The sequence below is a fragment of the Cucurbita pepo genome, chromosome 16 (genome assembly GCF_057944985.1).
Source record: "Cucurbita pepo subsp. pepo isolate OVF chromosome 16, ASM5794498v1, whole genome shotgun sequence".
In the NCBI taxonomy this organism is placed as follows: Eukaryota; Viridiplantae; Streptophyta; class Magnoliopsida; order Cucurbitales; family Cucurbitaceae; genus Cucurbita; species Cucurbita pepo.
The window spans coordinates 8035810-8053378 of record NC_141813.1 but is presented as its reverse complement, the minus strand read 5'-3'; the positions used below and the strand labels follow the sequence as shown (position 1 = coordinate 8053378).

Sequence of the window (17569 nt, the reverse complement as noted above, 5' to 3'; positions counted from 1 at the left end):
TTACGTAGACCTTTGTGCTCTCAGAAATTGGATTAGCCTTAAAAAGCGACGTATAAATATGAGATGTGATTTAAACTACCTAGATACACTAAAAACCATGTAAATCTCCACTACGCCTAAGAAAATTTAAGACAGCTTACAAGTCCATTAATAGAGTGAACAATGTCACTAAAGCCCGACCACCTTCTATTCCCTCTACACCTTAGTAGCACTATTCAAAAACTTAGATCGAACCTCGTAGTGCCCCAACCTATTCACTATTGTGACAATGCAAGCTAACTAATTTTGAGGAATTAAAATTTAGTTCACCCTAGATATGAGATACACGGTCCAGTAGATCCGCATTGAAAAAATTAGTTCACAATAATATGAGTTGTCAGAAGTGGTATATGAAACCACACCCTCTTACGAGGACCAAAACTTGAGTCTAGCGACTTAGACCACTCGGCCATCCTGACTGCTTATTGTGAGATCTCACATTGGTTTGAGAGGGGAATGAAGCATTCCTTATAAGGGTGTGTAAACGTCTCTCTAGTAGATGCGTTTTAAAACTGTGAGACTGACGACGATACGAAACAGACTAAAATAGACAATATCCGCTAGCTGTTCGAGAGAGGAACAAAACAATCCTTATAAGGGTGCGGAAACCTCTTCCTAATAGGCACGTTTCAAAACTGTGAGGCTGATGAAAATACCTAATGTGCCAAAATGAACAATGTCTACTAGCACTGAGCTTGGACATTTACAAATGATATTAGAGCTAGTCACCAGACGATGTGCTAGTGAGGACGCTAGGCCCTCAGAAGGGGTGGATTGTGAGATCCCACGTCTACTGGAGAGGGGAAGAAACATTTCTTACAAGGGTTTGAAAACCGATCCCTAGTACATGCGGTTTAAAACCGTGAGGCTGACGACCATACATAACGAATGAAAATGGACAATATCAACTAGTGGTGGGCATGAATTGTGACAAGTGATTGCTTGGAATAACTTAGTTGGTTAGAGTGAACAACAAGGTCAAAGGTTCAAGCCCTCCTCCTTTGCATCCTTCTAACATAAATTTTAAATTAACTTGGGTTTGTGACATGTAAGAGAACTAACTCCAAGAGATATTCTCAAAATTTGATGTTTAAAAATCATGTTTTGACAATTTTAAATCTCTAGTGAGTTCAATTGATATCCACCATGGTACTTTTTCCATGACTACGAAATACTTATCATTTGATAAACTAATGATACTTTCGACCCTATCCCCTAATACTATTTCTAGTAGACGCGTTTTAAAACTGTGAGGCTGACGGCGATACGTAACAGACTAAAATAGACAAATCCGCTAGCTGTTCGAGAGAGGAACGAAACAATCCTTATAAGGGTGTGGAAACCTCTTCCTAATAGACACTAGCATTGAGCTTGGACTTTTACAAATGATATTAGAGCTAGTCACCAAACAATGTGCCAGTAAAGGGTTTTTTAAAAACCTCTCCCAAGTACATGCGGTCTAAAACCGTGAGACTGACGGCCATAAGTAACGAATGAAAGCGGACAATATCAACCTAGTGGTGGGCTTGAATTGTGACAATGATTGCTTGGAATAGCTTAGTTGGTTAGAGCGGACAATATCAAATAATGAATAACAATGATACGTTTCAACCACTAGTAGATTTGTATACACTGTGTCTCGTGTTTTGCCTCACACAATAATATGAGATGTCAGAAGTGGGATTTGAACCCACGCCCTCTTACGAGGACCAGAACTTGAGTCTGGCACCTTAGACCACTCGACCATCCTGACTGCTAATGGTGTGTAGCTTGATTGGTTTGAGAGGGGAGTTCAGCATTCCGTATATGGTGTGTAAATGTCTCCATAGTAGACGCGTTTTAAAACTGCGAGACTGACGACGATATGTAACAGATTAAAATAGATAATATCCACTAATTGTTGGAGAGAGGAACGAAACAATCCTAATAAGCGGCGAAAACCTCTCTCTAATAGGCGCTTTTAAAACTGTGAGGCTGATGGCAATACCTAACGGGAAAAAATGGAAAATGTCTACTAGTTGTGCGCTTGGACTTTTACGAATGATATCAGAGCTAGTCACCAAGCGATGCGCCAGTGAGGACGCTTGGCCCACAGAATGGTTGCTTTGTGAGAACCCACATCGATTGGAGAGGTGAAGAAACATTTCTTACAAGGGTCTGAAAACTTCTCCTTAGTAGATGCGGTTTAAAACCATGAGGGTGACAGCGATACGTAACGAACGAGAGCAGACAATATCAACTAATTATGCTCTTGGATTGTAACAAATTGTTGGCTGGAATAGCTCAGTTGGTTAGAGCGTGTGGCTGTTAACCACAAGGTCGGAGGTTCAAGCCCTCCTTCTAGCGAAGTTGAACGAAGCATGGGTGTTGGTGCTTCCCCATTAATATAATAGTTTCAATCAAATTCGGTTGCTTTTTGTGACATGGTGTGTAAGATAACTAACTCGAACTGAAAGATATTCTCAAAAATCATGTTTTGACACTTTTTAAAAAGTATTTGCGAGTCAAGTTAAATCCACCATGGTAGGAAGTAGGAAGTTCTAAAATGCATTGGCGAAGTTCTTATTATTTAATGATAAAAAATTTATCCAAAGTATTTGCGAGTCAAGTTAAATCCACCATGGTAGGAAGTAGGAAGTTCTAAAATGCATTGGCGAAGTTCTTATTATTTAATGATAAACAATTTATCCACTGTGTCCTGCGTTTTTTCCTCACAATAATATGAGATGTCAGAAGTGGGATTTGAACCCACGCCCTCTTACGAGGACCAAAACTTGAGTCTGGCACCTTAGACCACTCGGCCATCCTGACTGCTAATGACATGTGCCTTGATTGGTTTGAGAGGGGATGTCCAGCACATGTGTTGTTGCAAAACCCCAATAAATTAGAACGTCGTTCAAAATTATGTCTATTCGTAGGATACCCCAAAGAGACGAAAGGTGGTTTGTTTTATGACCCTCAAGAAAATAGAGTGTTTTTATCAACAAACGCTACATTCTTAGAGGAAGACCACGTAAGAAATCATCAACCTCATAGCAAACTAGTATTAAGTGAGATTTCTAAAGAAGCTACTGATAAAACAACAAGAGTTGTTGATCAAGCTGGTCCTTCAACAAGAGTTGTTGATGGAGCTGATACTTCTGGTCAATCACATCCTTCTCAAGAGTTGAGAATGCCTCGACGTAGTGGGAGGGTTATAACTCAACCCGATCGTTACTTGGGTTTGGCAGAAACTCAAGTCATCATACCTGATGATGGCGATGAGGATCCATTGACCTATAAACAGGCAATGAATGATGGAGATAGAGATCAGTGGATTAAAGCCATGAATCTTGAAATGGAGTCAATGTACTTCAATACAGTCTGGGAACTTGTAGATCAACCAGATGGGGTAAAACCTATTGGTTGCAAATGGATCTATAAGAGGAAACGAGACCAAACCGATAAGGTACAGACCTTTAAAGCTCGACTAGTAGCAAAGGGTTATACCCAAAGAGAGGGGGTGGACTATGAAGAAACCTTCTCTCCTGTTGCTATGCTTAAATCGATTAGAATACTCTTGTCTATTGCCACATTTTATGATTATGAAATTTGGAAAATGGATGTTAAGATAGCCTTTCTAAACGGCAATCTTGAAGAGAGTATCTATATGGCTCAACCAGAGGGGTTCATTGAACAGGATCACGAGCAAAGGGTTTGCAAGCTTAAAAGATTCATTTATGGGTTGAAGCAAGCATCTCGATCCTGGAATATAAAGTTTGATACTGCGATCAAATCTTATGGCTTTAAACAAAATGTTGACGAACCTTGTGTTTATAAAAGGATAGTCAACTCTACAGTAGCTTTCCTGGTGTTGTACGTTGACGATATCCTACTCATTGGAAATGATGTGGGATTTCTGACTGACATTAAGCATTGGCTAGCGACACAATTCCAAATGAAAGATTTGGGAGAGGCTCAGTTTGTTCTTGGAATCCAAATTGTTCGAAATCGCAAGAACAAAACACTAGCATTGTCTCAGGCATCGTACATCGACAAAATGTTGATTCGATATAAGATGCAGGACTCCAAGAAAGGATTATTACCTTTCAGGCATGGAGTTCATTTGTCGAAGGAACAAAGTCCTAAGACACCTCAAGAAGTTGAGGATATGAGACACATTCCCTATGCATCAGCGGTCGGCAGTCTGATGTATGCCATACTATGTACTCGACCCGACATATGCTATGCTGTGGGAATTGTCAGCAGATATCAGTCCAATCCGGGACGTGCTCATTGGACTGCCGTTAAGAATATCCTCAAGTATCTTAGGAGAACGAGGGACTATATGCTAATGTACGGTGCTAAGGATCTGATCCTTACAGGTTACACTGACTCAGATTTTCAGACCGATGTAGATTCGAGGAAATCGACACCAGGATCTGTCTTCACTCTGAACGGAGGAGCAATAATATGGAGAAGCATAAAGCAAGGTTGCATTGCTGATTCCACCATGGAGGCTGAGTATGTTGCTGCTTGTGAAGCAGCGAAAGAATATGTATGGATTAGGAAGTTCTTAACTGATTTGGAAGTCGTTCTAAATATGCATCTTCCCGTCACTCTTTATTGTGATAACAGTGGAGCAGTTGCAAATTCAAAATAACCAAGAAGCCGTAAGCGAGGAAAACATATTGAGCGCAAATATCATCTCATAAGGGAGATTGTGCAACGAGGAGATGTGATCGTTACACAGATAGCTTCAGAGCACAACATTGCTGATCCATTTACAAAGCCCCTCACGGCTAAAGTGTTTGAAGGGCACCTAGTGAGTCTAGGACTACGAGTTATGTAATCTAGGGCAAGTGGGAGAAATGGCATGAGTATGTGATGCCCTAGTTTATTGTATTTCTCTCTACTCAACGTTATAAAACCCCACTAGAGTTTTAGTCCAAGTGGGAGTTTGTTGGGTTTTATGTCCTAAAACTCATAGTTTGTAAACAAAAACATATTCTATTTTCAATAAAGTTATTATTGTTGTTTATTCAGTAAAGATTGTTATTGAATAAAGTGATTGTACGATCATTAATCTAAATCCAATAAACTAAGAACACTCTGGCTATAGTATGATTACTTGAACTATATGTAGAGATATAAGATTGGATCAAGTTCAAGTATATAGTCAAAATGATCTATAGTATAAGGATAAGGCTGAGTACCTTATTCCGGGGACACTATGGATGCGGCCCACTTTTGTATATGATATAAACAATGTGATCACTAAATTGTACATGTGGAGACATGTGAGTGGGGGCATCCTATGCAATGAGTATTGCATAAGATCGAACCATGAAGAAAACCACTCTCACTTTATAATGTCGTTTACTGTTGGGACTGATTTTCTTTTCATTGGATAACCTAGGTAACTTGGTTTTAATCCTGAGCTAACCATGAACTCCTATTTATTCGGAATTATCCTTAGATTTGCATGGGTGAGAGTGGCTCTAGTTCGCCGACTCAATAGGCCTCCCATTTCAGGGGTAAGACTGGGTGAATGGCTGGGGACGTGGGGTGCAAGATGGAATTCACTCCTACCCAGTTTTAGGGATAGAAGAAAGATAGTTCCCTTAAGCGCTGACTCCAGGTCTTGAACAAGGGGCCCCACCCTCTCATTGGCCTGAGAGGGATTCGGTTTACTGGTTGGACCACAAACCAATTGTTCATTAGAGAATCAGTGAGACATAAGGAACAAGAAGTAACTTTAGGGGTAAAACGGTAAATTGACCCAGCTCTAGTTATGAACAACCTATGAAGGATCGACTTACTAATCATGGTTATATCAAATGGACAGAAATATATATATAGTGAGGGGAGTGCAACTACTAGGCTATAGTGGAGTGTCCTAGTAGTTAACGAATGTTGGTTAACAAGGTTAATGAGTTTAGCCGGTTAATCTTGGATCGTTGGAGCCCATGATCTATAGGTCCATTAGGTCCCTCTGCTAGCTCATATCAGACTAAACCATAGAACAGTGTGACGAGTGAGTTCGAAGTGTTCGAATTCAAATTAGGGAATATGCGCTACATATATACGATATATTTAACCGCATTTTTGTTTTATTTAAGAATTAAACAAAAGGAGAGAATCTAAGATATTTAAATAAGATTTAAATATCTTAATCAATTATGTATCGGAATTGATTGGGATTGGCATTTGAATTAATATTAAATATTAATTAAATAGTTTAATTAATCATTTAATGTTACTTTAATTTGAAATTCATCATTCAAATTAATTGTTGAATTAAAATGAAGAAAGTCAAAATGTTGACTTCATTTAATGGAAAAAAATCCATGTTAGTGGAATTTTAAGGTGTCAAAATTTGGTTTAACCAAACTTGCATGCTTGCCAAATAAACCCCACAAGTTTGAGTGGAATTTTGAGTGTCAAAATTTGGTTAACTCAAACATGCATGCTTGCCACATAATCCCAAACATTTGAGTGGAATTTTAAGTGTCAAAATTTGGTGATCTCAAATTTGCATGAACATGCAAACATGACTCTTTAAATAGAGTGATCATGGTACATGGAAGGTCTTCTTCTTCTTGGTGAAAAACCTTGAGAAAAACCTCTCACAAACACTCAATTCACATATACAAAATCCCTCTCAAGTTTAGTCACTCACCGGATTCTACAATCCCGTTCTAAGGCCGGAGGATAGTAGAGAAGACACCAGTGGTGGTTCGAAACCGGTTCGTGAGGAAAAAGAAGTTTGAACTACAAAAAGTTAGTATTCAAACTCATTAAGTTTCAATATTTATGAACATGCTAGTTATTTACTATAATTGATGTCTAAAAGTGCCTAAGATCCAAATTGCTTCCGCATGTGTTATATTAACACCATCAATTGGTATCAGAGCAAGTTTTAGGCACTTTATTTACATTAATTTGATCATGGTGGGTACCATTTTATGAATGAAATTTGTGGTTGCTAAAGTGGATGATTTTGGTTTTGACATTTTTTTTATACTTCCATTTGATACAATTATTGTAATAAGCCTAATGTGTATGAGCTTTAATGAATGAAGAAAGGTCTGTAATTTTTATGGAGTCATTAGAGTCCATTTTAGGTTGTAATTGATCGAAAATGGAAGAGATAGCAAGCTGAACCGAAGAAGATGGAAGAGGCGGTTCGGGTATTTTTTCTGCCGTTGGGGTCCGATTCAATGTTTTTAAGGGTTGGTTCGCCCAGTTCGTGATCCTCGGGAGCGGCTCAAGTTATTTTTAATTATTAGTGTAATAATTTAGTTAATTGCTTGCTTTAAAATGCCAAAACCAACCAACTTTAGTGTGTTTAATTAATTATGCATTATGAATATATGTTTTAATTAAATAGAAAATGTATATGCATAAAGTATGTCATATAGATTTAAAATCCCACCATAGGCTAAGCATGTTTCATGAATTCCAAGTATGTTATAAGTGTTATAATGTATAGTATGCATGTTTAGGGTTCCATGAGTATATAAATTGTTATATTATTCAAGCCCTCCATTCGAACGAAGCATGGGTGTTGGTGCTTCCCTTTAATATATATTTTCAATCAACTTCAGTTGTTTGTCTCGAACTTACAGATATTCTCAAATATCATGTTTTGACACTTTTTAAAAAGCGTCATTGGCGAGTCAAGTTAAATCCACCAACGTAGGAAGTAGGAAGTTCTTATTATTTCAACGTAGGAAGTAGGAAGTTCTTATTATTTCAACGTAGGAAGTAGGAAGTTCTTATTATTCAATAAATACGTTTGTAGGAAGTTCTTATTATTTCAACATAGGAAGTAGGAAGTTCTTATTATTTAATGATAAACAATGATACGTTTCAACCACTATTACGAGGAACAAAACTTGAGTCTGGCGCCGTAGACCACTCGGCCATCCTGACTACTAATGGTCTGTGCCTTGATTGGTTTGAGAGGGGAGTTCAGCATTTCGTATATGGTGTGTAAATGTCTCCATAGTAGACGCGTTTTAAAACTGTGAGGCTGATGACGATACGTAACAGATTAAAATAGATAATATCTACTAATTGTTGGAGAGAGGAACGAAACAATCCTAATAAGCGGCGAAAACCTCTCTCTAATCGGCGCGTTTTGAAACTGTGAGGCTGATGGCAATACCTAACGGGAAAAAATGGACAATGTTTGCTAGTTGTGCGCTTGGACTTTTACGAATGATATAAGAGCTAGTCATCAGGCGATGCGCCAGTGAGGACGCTTGGCCCACAGAATGGTTGCTTTGTGAGAACCCACATCGATTGAGAGGTGAAAAAACATTTCTTACAAGGGTCTGAAAACTTCTCCTTAGTAGATGCAGTTTAAAACCATGAGGGTGACAGCGATACGTAACGAACGAGAGCAGACAATATCAACTAATGATGGTCTTGGTTTGTAACAAATTGTTGGCTGGAATAGCTCAGTTGGTTAGAGCGTGTGGCTGTTAACCACAAGGTCGGAGGTTCAAGCCCTCCTTCTAGCGAAGTCGAATGAAGCATTGTGTGTTGGTGCTTCCCTCTAATAGTGTATTTTTCAATCAACTTCGGTTGTTTGTGACGTGGTGTGTAAGATAACTAACTCGAACTTACAGATATTCTCAAAAATCATGTTTTGACACTTTTTAAAAGGCATTGGCGAGTCGAAGTAAGTTCTTATTATTTAATGATAAACAATGATACGTTACGTTTCAACCACTAGTAGATTTTATCCACTGTGTCTCGCATTTTGCCTCACAATAATATGAGATGTTAGAAGTGGGATTTGAACCTACACCCCTTTTACAAGGAACAGAACTTGAGTCTGGCGCCTTAGACCACTCAGCCATCCTAACTGCTAATGGTGTGTGCCTTGATTGGTTTGAGAGGGGAGTTCAGTATTCCGTATATGGTGTGTAAATGTCTCCACAGTAGACGCGTTTTAAAACTGTGAGGCTGACGACGATACGTAACGGATTAAAATAGATAATATCTACTTATTGTTGGAGAGAGGAACGAAAAAATCCTAATAAGTGGCGAAAACCTCTCTCTAATAGGTGCGTTTTAAAACTGTGAGGCTGATGGCAATACCTAACTGGAAAAAATGGACAATGTTTGCTAGTTGTGCGCTTGGACTTTTATGAATGATATCAGAGCTAGTCACCAGGCGATGCGCCAGTGAGGACGCTTGTCCCACAGAATGGTTGCTTTGTGAGAACCCACATCGATTGGAGAGGTGAAAAAACATTTCTTACAAGGGTCTGAAAACTTCTCCTTAGTAGATGCAGTTTAAAACCATGAGGGTGACAGCGATAAGTAACGAACGAGAGCAGACAATATCAACTAATGATTGTCTTGGTATTTAACAAATTGTTGGCTGGAATAGCTCAGTTGGTTAGAGCATGTGGTTGTTAAACCATAAGGTCGGAGGTTGAAGCCCACTTTCTAGCGAAGTCAAACGAAGCATGGGGTGTTGGTGCTTCCCTTTAATAATATATTTTTTCAATCAACTTCGGTTGTTTGTGACGTGGTGTTTAAGATAACTAACTCGAACTTACAGATATTCCCAAAAATCTTGTTTTGACACTTTTTAAAGAGCATTGGCGAGTCATTTTAAATCCACCATGGTAGGAAGTAGGAAGTTCTTATTATTTAATGAGAACATAGGGTAGTGGTTGCCCGGGTTTCTCAGCCTAGTATCCTGCACCTCGCGTTCATGATATCTACATTCAACTGTGCCCCGGAGATACGGTCGAAGCACGACCAGTGTGCTTCTTCACGACATGCTCTGGTCCCGGGTGTCTTCCTGTGGTCTTCTAGCATTAGAAGAAGTCGTGTCCGTCCTCAACATTTGTGCAATGTCCTCCCACGCTTTTTTGATTTTCAATATAGAACAAAAGGAAAAGACTGACCTATTCAGTGACTTTCGCGGCCGCCCTCACTGAACCAACTTGAATCTAAACTACGATTCAGATCAAGTCTTACCGAAATCGGATTTCCTTTTCGTGCCATATGCGCCTTGACTTTCTCCCCCTTTTTTTCCCGGTCCAATATTTGTTCTTGAAAGTCTTCATTTCCGTGTCGAAGCAAACTCTCCAAATTTATGACCAACCCTTACTTCAGTGATCTTACAACAAACAGAAGATTTTCCATTGTAAATTCGTACGGAGCTATCAACGAATTTCAGCAAAATCGAAGATCTACGTGACCAAATTTTTCTGTTCAAAAGAGGATCTCTCTTCTTCATTCTCAACAGGAATGCATCAACAAAACTGCCCTTCCATATATATCGTCATGGCATGAACTCAGAATTTCTTCGCTTCGATTCCGCCCCCGCCCGAAATCCCTTGTTGGCTTCCCTCATGGTGACTCAGAATTTCTTCGCTTCGATTCCGCCCCCGCCCGAAATCCCTTGTTGGCTTCCCTCATGGTGACTCAGAATTTCTTCGCTTCGATTCCGCCCCCGCCCGAAATCCCTTGTTGGCTTCCCTCATGGTGACACCGAAGGTCTACCTCCTTTAGTAGTAGTAGCTCGGCTCCATCAATGAGTTTTTCAACACCCGAAGGTAGCCGCACAAGCCTAAGAGAGAGTGTAGGGGGTGCAGGTTCCATCATTTTTTTAGCAAAAGTTCTTACCATGGTAGGAAGGGGTTCCATCATTTTTTTAGCAAAAGTTCTTACCATGGTAGGAAGTTCTTATTATTTAATGGTAAACAATGATATCATCCACTGTGTCTCGCGTTTTGCCTCACAATAATATGAGATGTCAGAAGTGGGATTTGAACCCACGCCCTCTTACGAGGACCAAAACTTGAGTCTGGCGCCTTAGACCACTCGGCCATCCTGACTACTAATGGTGTGTGCCTTGATTGGTTTGAGAGGGGAGTTCAGCATTTCATATATGGTGTGTAAATGTCTCCATAGTAGATGCGTTTTAAAATTGTGAGGCCGATGACGATACGTAACGGATTAAAATAGATAATATCTACTAATTGTTGGAGAGAGGAACGAAACAATCCTAATAAACGGCGAAAACCTCTCTCTAATAGGCGCGTTTTAAAACTGTGAGGCTGATGGCAATACCTAACGGAAAAAAATGGACAATGTCTGCAAGTTGTGCGCTTGGACTTTTACGAATGATATCAGAGCTAGTCACCAGGCGATGCACCAGTGAGGACGCTTGGCCCACACAATGGTTGCTTTGTGAGAAAGAGGTGAAGAAACATTTCTTACATAGGTGTTGGTGCTTCTCTCTGTTATATATTTTCAATCAAAATCGGCATGTGACGTGGTGTGTATGAACTTACTGATATTCTCAAAAATCATGTTTTGACACTTCTAAGAAGCACATTGTTGATAAACAATGATGTTTCCCAACCCCAAAGCCCACCCACATCGGTAGTAGATTTTATCCACTTTGGCTCGCTTTTAGCCTTACAATAATATGTAGATGTCAAAAAGTAGGATTTGAACCCACGCTCTCTTACAAGGACGAAAACTTGAGTCTGGCGCCTTAGACCACTCAACCATCCTGACTGCTAATGGTGTGTGCCCAGATTGGTTTGGGAGGGGAGTTTAGCATTCCGTATATGGGTGTGTAAATGTCTCCATAGTAGACGCGTTTTAAAACTGTGAGGCTGACTAGGATACGTAACGGATTAAAATAGATAATATCTACTAATTGTTGGGGAGAGGAACAAAACAATCCTAATAACTGGCTAAAACCTCTCTCTAATAGCCGCGTTTTAAAACTTTGAGGCTGATGGCAATACCTAATGGAAAAAAATGGACAATATTTGCTACTAGTGTGCTTTGACTTTTACGAATGACATCAGAGCTAGTCACCAGGCGATGCGCTAGTGAGGACGCTTGGCCCTCAGAAGGGGTGGATTGTGAGATCCTATATCAATTGGAGAGGTGAAGAAACATTTCTTACAAGGGTCTGAAAACCTCTCCTTAGTAGATGCGGTTTAAAACCATTTGGGTGACAGCAATATGTAGCGAACGAAATCTGACAATATCAACTAATGGTTTTCTTGGATCGCAACAAATGATTGGCTGGAATAGCTTAGTTTGTTAGGGCGTGTGGCTGTTAACTACAAGTTTGAAGGTTCAAGCCCTTCTCTAGCTTTAGGAATGAAGCATACCTTATAAGTGTGTTGGTGCTTTGCCTTCGTAGAAATTTTCAATGAACTTTCATTTGTGACGTGGCAAGTTTGAAGGTTCAAGCCCTTCTCTAGCGTTAGGAATGAAGCATACCTTATAAGTGTGTTGGTGCTTTGCCTTCGTAGAAATTTTCAATGAACTATCTTTTGTGACGTGGCAAGTTTGAAGGTTCAAGCCCTTCTCTAGCTTTAGGAATGAAGCATACCTTATAAGTGTGTTGGTGCTTTGCCTTCGTAGAAATTTTCAATGAACTTTCATTTGTGACGTGGCATGTAAGAGAGCTGATTTGAGATATTCTCAAAATTTGTAGTTTTAAAAAATCATGTTTTGGCACTTTTAAAACTCTCATACTTTATAAGTGTGTTGGTGCTTTGCCTTAGTAGAAATTTAAGAGAACTGATTTGAGATATTCTCAAAATTTGTAGTTTTAAAAAAATCATGTTTCGACACTTTTAAAACTCTAATGAGTTTAATTGATATCCACCATGGTAGGAAGTTCCATGCCTTTAACTTTGAAAAAAGTTACCCTCTTCATGAGCACTAAAACTTAAGTCTGGCACTTTAGACCACTCACCCATCCTACTTATTATGTGTTCCAGGATTGTTTTGAGAGGAGAATTTAGCATTCCGTATTTGGGTGTGTAAACATCTCCGTAGTAGAAGCATTTTAAACATCTCAGTTCGTTAGAGCATGCAATTATTAACCCCAAGGTCAGAGGTTCTCAAGCCCTTCTTCTAGCGATGGGAATGAAGCATACAAAGTTTTCAATGAAGTTGGGCTTCTGACGTGGCGTCTAGATATTCTCAAAATTTGAAGTTTTTTAAAAATCATGTTTTGACACTTTTAAAAACTCTATTGAGATCAATTGATATCCACCATGGTTAAGTTCCATTTCTTAACTTTGAAAAGTTGAAATCTACGAAGTTCTTATCATTTTTTGATAAATAATGATGCTTTCAACCCAAGCCCTGAACGGTAGTAGATATTATCCACTTTGGCTTGCTTTTTGCCTCACAATAATATGAGTTGTCAGAAGTGGGATTTGAACAACCCACGCCCTCTTACAAGGACCTGAACTTAAGTCTGGTGCCTTAGACCACTCGATCATCCTGACTGCTTATTGTGCAATCCCGCATGTGTTCGAGAGGAAAATTGAGCATTTCTGATATGTGTGTGTAAACGTCTCCCTAGTAGACACATTTTAAAACTGTGTGGCTGACGGCGATACGTAACGGATTAAAATAGATAATATCTACTAGCAGTGGGAGAGAGGAACGAAACAATCCTGATAAGGGTGCAGAAACCTCTCCTTAATAGGCCCGTTTTAAAACTGTGAGGCTGACGACAATACCTAATGGGCCAAAATGGACAATGTCTGCTAGCAATGCACTTGAACTTTTACAAATGATATCAAAGCTAGTCACTAGGCGATGTACTAGTAAGGACACTTGGCCCTCAGAAGGTATGGATAGTGAGATCCCACATCGATTGGAGAGGTGAAGAAACATTTTTACAAGGGTCTGAAAACCTCTCCCTACTAGATGCGGTTTAAAATCGTGAGGCTGACAGCGATACGTAACGAACGAAAGTAGACAATATCAACTACTGGGCTTGGATGGTAACAACTGATTGGCTAGAATAGCTCAGTTGGTTAGAGCGTGTGGCTGTTAAGCACAAGGTCGGAGGTCGTCAAGCCCTTCTTCTAGAGATGAGAATGAAGCATAACTTATAACGATGTTGGTGCTTCTCCCTAGTAGAAATTTTTTATCAACTTGAGTTTGTGATGTGGCGTGTAAGAGAACTAACTCGAACTTCGAGATATTCTCAAAATATGAAATTTTAAAAATCATGTTTTGACACTTTTAAAACTTTAGTGAGTTCAATTTCTATCCAGCATGGTAGGAAGTTCCATGTCTTAATTTGTGATATGAACCACGACCAAGGGATTTCCATACCTTAAGGTCCAATTACAAGGACGAGAGCCAAGAAGCTACAACAAATCTTGTACACTTATATTCGAGCTATGGTGAGCTCATCAAAGGAAATTCTAGAAGACGTTGGAGATCTCCCTTATATGTTGTGCAAAGTTGAGCTTCAAGAAAGAGATGCATTAAATGCACTTTAAGTTGCATTTAACGAACTCACTGAATTTATGGAACTAGTCTAAGGATGACTAATAAGCACATTTCATTCATTGCACTGTTTAAATATAATTTAAATATTTGTTTGTCATATTTAAGCTAGCTATTAATATAGGAGTTAGGTATATTGTAACCCACCCTTAACTAGCCATTTTAATACTAGGTTATGAGTATTTCTCATTTACCAGCGAATTTAATTTGGGAGTTATGTGTCACATAGTTTAAGGTTGTAAACACGATATAAAACCTTCTTTTCTTTGATGAGAAAGATCACATTTTGGAACTAAAAAAAAGAATAGAATTTCTATTTTTTAGCTTTGATGAAAGCTAAGATTTTCTTTGCAAATTCTTTTATTTAGAACTTACATGCGAGAGTCATTTAAATGGTATTGATCAAGCCTCTTGTGGAGTGATTCGAATCACGAGTTTAGAAATGAGTTTTCTTTACTCTTGATCTTGATTATCAAGGTAATCTGTTCCATACTGTTAGTGAAAAGAGTGAGTGATTGAATGGTTGATGAGAAGATTGTATTATGAAGAGCAAGAAGGCTCTATATATACAGAGAATATCTAAAAATCTACAGAAAATCTTGTAGCAAACCAGTAAACAAATCAAAACTAAATCAACTCCAAACTATAAGGAGATTTAATCAGATACTAACTGACAACAATCTAAACAAACATGTGATTTTTAACACTCCTCCTTATTTAGATGCGGTGAACTCCAAGCTTTTTCCTGAACACCCATCTTACTCCAATTATCTTTCTGTTTATAGGTCGATCAACCAACGCCCAGGTTTTGTTTTTCTCGATCACTGAAAGCCTCCTCCTCTAACAGGTGCATCATCAACCAAAGCATCTTATCGTTCATCTTCAGGCTCTTCTTGTCGTTCATCTTCACACTCTTCTTGTCGTTCATCTTCAGACTCTTCTTGTCATTCATCTTCAGACTTTTCTAGTCATTCATCTTCAGACTCTTCAAACATGCTACCAAAGATTAAATTGTTTGGTGCATTAGAAATCTTATTCAACTTCGTCATTTCTTCCCAATTCCATTGCTCATTTCCAGCAAAATGAACATCTCGCCTCCCAATAACACGACTAGTGTGTGGTTGAAAAACTCTGTAAGCTTTGGATATAGGGCTATACCCAATAAAGATGCCAGATTCTACCTTTTTGTCAAGCTTATCACGCATGACCTGTGGAATGTAAGTAAAGCAAAGACACCCAAATACTCTAAGGAACTTTACCAAACTTCAAATGGTATCAGGTTCTCTACAGCTTTTGATGAAATTCGATTTTCCAAGCACACAACAATGTCTGCTGCTTTTCCCCAAAAACGTCTTGGAAGATCCTTCTCATGAAGCATGCATCTCGTCATCTCCATTATGAGTCTATTCCAACTTTGTTGGGTTTTATGTCCTAAAACACATAGTTTGGAAATAAAAACATATTCTATTTTCAATAATGTTATTATTGATGTTTATTCAGTAAAGATTGTTATTGAATAACGTGAATTTTACGATCATTAATCTAAATCCAACAAACTAAGAATACTCTGGCTAAGTATGATTACTTGAACTATATGTAGAGACATAAGAGTGGATCAAGGTCAAGTATATAGTCAAAATGATCTATAGTATAGGGATAAGACTAAGTACCTTATCCTGGGGACACTATGGATGCGGCCCACTTTTGTATATGATATAAACAATATGATCACTAAATTGTATATGTGGAGACATGGGAGTGGGGGCGTCTTATGCAATGAGTATTGCATAAGATCGGACCATGAAGAAAATCACTCTCACTTTATAATGTCGTTTACTGTTGAGACTAATTTTTTCACTCGATGACTTAGGTAACTCGACCTTAATTTTGAGCTAACTATAAACTCCTGTTTATTCAGAATTATCCTTAGATTTTCATGGGTGAGAGTGGCCCGAGTTCGCCGACTCAATAAGCCTCCCATTTCAAGGGTAAGACTGGGTGAATAGCTAGGGACATAGGGTGCAAGATAGAATTCACTCCTACCCGCTTTTAGGGACAGTAGAGAGGTTGTTCCCTTAAGTACTGACTCTAGGTCTTGAACAACAGGCCCCACCCTCTCATTGGCCCAAGAGGGATTCGGTTTGTTGGTTGGACCACAAATCAATTGTTCATTAGAGGATCAGTGGGACTTCAGGAACAAGAAGTAACTTTAGGGGTAAAAACGGTAAATTGACCCAACTCTAGTTACGAACAACTGGTGAAGGATCGACTTACTAATCATGGTTATATCTAATGGACAAAAATATATCTATAGTGAGGGAAGTGCAACTACTAATAGTGGAGTGTCCTAGTAGTTAACGAATGTTGGTTAAAAGGTTAATGAGTTTTGCCGGTTATTCCTGAATCGTTGGAGCCCATGATCTGTAGGTCCATTAGGTCCTCCTGCTAGCTCATATCGTACTAAACCTTAGAACAGTGTGACGAGTGAGTTTGAAGTATTCGAACTCAAATTAGGAAATATGAACTAAATATATTCGATATGTTTAACCGTATTTTGATTTAAATTAAACAAAATGAGAGAATTTGAGATATTTAAATAAGATTTAAATATTTTAATTATGTATAGGGATTCATAATCAATATGTGCCGAAATTGATTGAGATTGGCATTTGATTTAATGTTAAATATTAATTAAATTGTTTAGTTAATTCTTTAATATTATTTTGATTTGAAATTAATTATTCAAATTAATTGTTGAATTAAAATAGAAAAAGTCAAAATGTTGACTTCACTTAATCCATGTTTGAGTTAGTGAAATATTGAGGGTCAATATATGGTTTAACAAACTTGCATGTTTGCCACATAATCCCACGAATTTGAGTGGAATTTTGAGTGTCAAAATTTTGTTTGATCAAACTTGCATGTTTCAAAATTTGGTTTAACCAAGCTTGCATGTTTGCCAAATAAACTCAAAAAATTTGAGTGGAATTTTGAGTGTCAACATTTGGTTAATTCAAACTTGCATGCTTGCCACGTAATCCCACAAATTGAGTGGAATTTTGAGTGTTGGTGATCGCAAATTTGCATGAAGAAGCAAATATCACTCTATAAATAGAGTGATCAAGGTACATGTATAAGGGTTCTTGAAAACTTTGAGAAATTCTCTCAAAACTCTCTTTACATCTACTAAATTTCTTTTAAATTTAGTCACTCACTGGATTCCACAATC

The 17569-nt window shown here is 38.5% G+C and overlaps 6 non-coding genes across 6 annotated transcripts; 2 read left to right on the top strand and 4 right to left on the bottom strand.

Annotated features, from left to right (window-relative positions):
• Nucleotides 1–1708: 1708 nt before the first annotated feature.
• Nucleotides 1709–1792, bottom strand: TRNAL-CAA (transfer RNA leucine (anticodon CAA)). The gene has a single exon. It is a non-coding gene; the product is annotated as a tRNA-Leu (tRNA).
• A 519-nt stretch (nt 1793–2311) lies between these two features.
• TRNAN-GUU (transfer RNA asparagine (anticodon GUU)) lies at nt 2312–2385 on the top strand. The gene has a single exon. It is a non-coding gene; the product is annotated as a tRNA-Asn (tRNA).
• A 381-nt stretch (nt 2386–2766) lies between these two features.
• TRNAL-CAA (transfer RNA leucine (anticodon CAA)) lies at nt 2767–2850 on the bottom strand. The gene has a single exon. It is a non-coding gene; the product is annotated as a tRNA-Leu (tRNA).
• A 5625-nt stretch (nt 2851–8475) lies between these two features.
• On the top strand, nt 8476–8549 carry TRNAN-GUU (transfer RNA asparagine (anticodon GUU)). Its single transcript has one exon. It is a non-coding gene; the product is annotated as a tRNA-Asn (tRNA).
• Nucleotides 8550–8812: 263 nt separating this feature from the next.
• TRNAL-CAA (transfer RNA leucine (anticodon CAA)) lies at nt 8813–8897 on the bottom strand. The gene has a single exon. It is a non-coding gene; the product is annotated as a tRNA-Leu (tRNA).
• Nucleotides 8898–10805: 1908 nt separating this feature from the next.
• Nucleotides 10806–10889, bottom strand: TRNAL-CAA (transfer RNA leucine (anticodon CAA)). Its single transcript has one exon. It is a non-coding gene; the product is annotated as a tRNA-Leu (tRNA).
• Nucleotides 10890–17569: the final 6680 nt, after the last annotated feature.